At 33.4% G+C, this 5,004-nt stretch overlaps 1 non-coding gene across 1 annotated transcript; it reads left to right on the forward strand.

Moving 5' to 3' along the window:
• The first annotated feature begins 2,947 nt into the window (after positions 1-2,947).
• Positions 2,948-3,054, forward strand: LOC126003096 (U6 spliceosomal RNA). Its single transcript, XR_007493638.1, has one exon. It is a non-coding gene; the product is annotated as a U6 spliceosomal RNA (small nuclear RNA).
• Positions 3,055-5,004: the final 1,950 nt, after the last annotated feature.

Consider the following 5,004-nt stretch of genomic DNA (forward strand, 5'->3'; position numbering starts at 1 on the left):
TGATTGATACAAAATGGACATATAATTAAAACCTATACCTATAATAAAAGCATAAAGATGTGTGTAAAAGATTCTTCCTAACTTGAAAGATCACCCTAATTTTACTCTGGCTGCCATATCAAATGAAATAAAATTTCACTCCATGAAAATATAAAGTAATTAAAGTTCCTTCTCTAAAGTTGAAGGATAGAATCAATGTTTTATATAGAAGAGACATCAGGAATAAGAGATTAAGACATTCAGTTATATTGTGTTAAATTAGTTCCTTAAGTGTATAATTTTATTACATATTTTATTATGTAAGACAAAAATTTCCAGAGATTTTAAACTTGTTTGGTCTTGCTTTTACACTTAATCACATAATTTCTCAAATATTGTATTATCTTTATAATTAGGAATAGCTGAACCATAGGAAAAAAATGTTTCCAGATACTATCAAAACATTTCATAGCTCAATTATAATGCTCCCATATAATCAACAAGAACAGTTTAAGAAATACACCTGTGCAAGTCATTTAGCAACAGTAAAAATTATTATTTTATTTCTAGGGAACATAATGATTTCACACCAAATATTAGTAATCAACTGTCTTATATGAGCCTTCATGATTCTCTAGCATAAAATCATTATCATTTCTAAAACTCTGCCAGTTTATATTATTAAATTTCCTAAACAACCTTATTATACAGAAAATAGGACCCTGTGCTCCAAAATAATATTCCTGATTGTCGTTCCTGAGTATTATTCTATTACTCAAATAAACTATAACTTAACTTGTCTTTGGATATTGATAATCTCTTATTTAGTAGTTTTTTGGGGGCCCAGAATGAATTATCATTTCATGATTATTTATTAAACATTTCATTTTGGTGGTGGGCACACTCTGCAGTGCTCACAAGTTATTTCTGGTTCTGCAAGCACGCTTGCAAGCATACCTGGCACGCTCGAAAGACCATATGGGACTGAACCTGAGTCAACCGTGTGCAAGGCAATGGCCCAACCTGCTATTTATTTCTCTAGCCCCAAATTATTATTTGCTATAATAATACTATTTATAAGTCATACAATCAGCTGAGTGACAATTTAAATAGTTTTCTCTAATATTTTATTTTATAATTTTAACTCAAAAATAAGGCACTTAATTTGTCTTTCCAAAGATGCAATTTGTGCTATTGAGATAATATCTAATCTTGCTGTCTGATATCAGAATATATTTTGTATTAAACATAAAATCTAAGTTTAAGCATCTTCCAATTAAAAAATAAAAACGTCTATATGTTATGACAAGGATGATTTTAAGTTTTAATGTGGAAATTAGCATAGCTCTACTAGTGGACATATTTTTACTGAAAGAATTTTGTGATAGATATTTTAGTGTATTTTTTCTAATGTAAAAAATCATCTATAATTTTATTTGGTTCTATGGCTTAAATTCCTTAACATGAGTATATATATCATAAAATATATAAGATATTTATATTATATATTATATGTTTACACTATATATTATAATGTATAACACCTTTATTTCCCACTTATTTTAATGAATTTAATAGACACATACAATGGAATACTATGCAGATGCAAGAAATAAAGAAATCATCTATTTGGCTGCAACTTGGAGGAACTTGGATGGAATTGGAGGATATCATGCTATGTGATGTGAGTCATAAGAAGGAGGAAAATAACAAGATAAAGGGGCCAGGGAGATATTAAAGTGTATAGCATGCTTGCCTTTCATGCAGTCATTCTGAGTTTTAATCTCTGGCATCCCACATAGCACCCTGAGATCATTTAGGAGTAAGGAGCCAGGACTAAGCCCTGAGCATATGTGAACATATGGCCTCAAACTACAACTACAACGACGACTACGACGACGACGACGACTACTACTACTACTACTACTACTACTAATAATAATAATAATAATAATAATAATAATAATACAGAACAAAGGAATACAGAATCCCAAAAAGGGATATCTTGATTAAAGGGGATACCTTGATGGATCCTACCCTAGGAAAGGAAAGAAATTGAGGAAGAAGATGTAGACTAGAGGTAAAGAAGTGGATCCTGAAAGTTCCCTAACACATTGGTGATATAGATGCTGCTAGATATCTAAAATATAGTGTCAACAATATGGCAAGCAGGAGACTCAAATTAAACTAGTTAAACTTAAAAATGTACCTGCCAAGAAGTCAGGCTAGTGGCAAGGAGAGAATTAGGGAACACTGGTGACAGTAATGCTTCCCTAGTGGTTGAATTTGTGTTATAACATTGTATATACCCAAAACCCTACTATTAAGAATTGTGTAAATCATAGTGACTTTAAAAAAGCTAGCTGACTTGTAACAATAACTTTTCAGTAATGTATCTTTAAAAAGCAATCATTTCATACACACTCTGTACTCAGTGTATCGTCACAAACAGTATAAAGCTATGTAGTGATGACTATCCCTCTGTTGCCTATATCAATAGTTGCTTTTTGTGAGTATCATCCATTCATCTATTTCTTGGAGGGCAGGCACAAATAACACCATCATTTATAAATTGGGATTTTCTCTAAAGAGAACATATTCTCTATGCATACTTAAAATGTTGTATTGAATTTAAATTGTTTGGATAGATAGCAGATAGGGGATGGACCAATCGTATAGTGGGCAGGTCATTGACCTCGCATAAGCTGATCCATGTTTGGTTCTTGGCTCCTAAAGAACCACAAAGAATGATAGAATGACACATGAGCTAGGAATCAGAAATAAGCCCTCCATAGACTGTGTGTGGCCTATCTCTTGCCCCTGCAAAATAAAAAGGATAAAGTAATTGTGATTTACATTTAAGTAGTTAATAAATTTTCTAGTTTTAGAAGTCAGGGACCTCATGGAAGCAAAAATACATTTTGATATGGGAGTTGCTCTAAACAGAGAAAAATTAAGAATATTTTTCATGCTCACTTCGGCAGCACATATACTAAAATTAGAACGATACAGAGAAGATTAGCATGGCCCCTGCGCAAGGATGACACGCAAATTCGTGAAGCATTCCATATTTTTATAGCAAAAAAAAAGAATATTCTTTCAAGTTAAACTATGGAGAAGGAAATATGCAGCAAGGGACAGGTCAGGTCATCTTTTCTACATGGTTATATGTAAAAGCGGGCTAAGTAAAAGTTAATTGCCTAAAATTACTGGTAGTTATTTTGCAATTCATAAATATTAGATGCTAAAATCTTACCATATAATAAAGATTCTCCAGGATCATTTCACTTTAAAATATGATTCCTTAAGAGTTTACTGACCAGTAAACCTCTTTATTGTCAATGCAGATAGACTGATGCCTGAATTCAATTTAACTTTCCCCACTAGAAGCACTATGCACTGTCACCTACAACAGGATAAAATAAAAGACATGACAGGAGGGAGGGTAAATTACTGAGGGATATAATAGGAATAACAAAATGCCATTATTCTGGATTACTCAATATGTATTATTTTTATTTTTTGTGTGTATATGTGAGGACCCCAAAGTGCTGGAAAGTGAGTCCTGGACTATGTCAATTGCCAGTCCAATCCATTAAGGGAACCAGGTAGTGGCGGGGAAAAAAGACAAGGTCTCACTGGAAATAAAGTATAAAGGCTTGGGCACTTCCCTTGCACATACACAACTAATCCTGGTTCAATTTCTGCATTTTATATGGACTTTGGTGCATTTTAAGGTGCAATCCCTGAACAAAGAGTCAAGAATAAAACTTACATTGCTGATGTCACCACTCAAAACACTAAATAAAATTCTAAAAGTTCCACATGTGCTAAGTATGTGTTCCACCACTTTTCTATATCTTCTGTGATGATTCAGTGTGTCAATTTATGGTTGATTTGCATATCACATAAGTGAGAGAGTGTCTCCCTAGCAGTATTCTTAGGCCCTTGGGGCAATTTGCTGTGCTATTCAGAAACTGGGTTGAAGGATTCAATATTATAACCTGAGGTAACCAATCTTGGAGGATTCTAGAGAGCACACAATTTAGCCTAATGGTATTTGGGGCTATATCTGTCGGTGCCTGGTTGAACATGTGGTACTGGGTTTTGAATATGATTTCCTATAACCTTCAGCTTTCTCTTTCATGTATTTACTGATATAAATATTTTAATTTTATTTAGTTTTACTGTCATGATAAGAACAATTCTCATGTGCCCGGAATGAGGTCCCTAAAGCTGTTACTTTCTGAAGGCTTTAGTTTATATCTTACCTAAATTTACTCTGTTGCCTTGAAAATAATTTTTCTCTGAGTGTCTGTCTTTATTCCAATATCATACTGTTTTGATAACTATTGCTTTGTAATACAGTTTAAAATTGGGGAAAGTAATACCTCCCATATTCCTTTTCCAAAGGATTGCTTTAGCTATTCGAGGGTGTTTACTATTCCAAATGAATTTCAGAAGTGTTTGACTCACTTCTTTGAAGAATGTCATGGGTATCTTTAGAAGGATTGCATTAAATCTGTACAGTGCTTTTGGGAGTATTGCCATTGTAATGATGTTAATCCTGCCAATCCATGAGCAGAGTGTGTTTCCATTTCAACGTGTCCTCTCATATTTCTTGGAGCAGTGTTTTATAATTTTCTTTGCATAAGTTCTTTATGTCTTCACTCAAATTGAATCCAAGATATTTGAGTTTGTGTGGCATTATTGTGAATGAGGTTGTTTTCTTAATGTCCAGGCCATTGATTTTTGTGTTAATTTTGTAGCCTGCCACCTTGCTATATTATTGTTTCTAGAAGCTTTTTGGTAGAATCTTTAGGGTTCTCTAAGTATAGTATCATGTCATCTGCGAACAGTGAGAGCTGACTTCTTCCTTTCCTACCTGGATTCCTGCGATATCTTTTTCTTACCTAATCACTATAGCAAGTACTTCCAGTACTATGTTGAATAGCAGTGGTGAGAGAGGACAGCCTTGGCTTGTACCAGAATTTATAGGAATTAATTGTAGCGCTATTTAAATAG

Source organism: Suncus etruscus, chromosome 2 (assembly GCF_024139225.1).
Source record: "Suncus etruscus isolate mSunEtr1 chromosome 2, mSunEtr1.pri.cur, whole genome shotgun sequence".
Taxonomy (NCBI): domain Eukaryota; kingdom Metazoa; phylum Chordata; class Mammalia; order Eulipotyphla; family Soricidae; genus Suncus; species Suncus etruscus.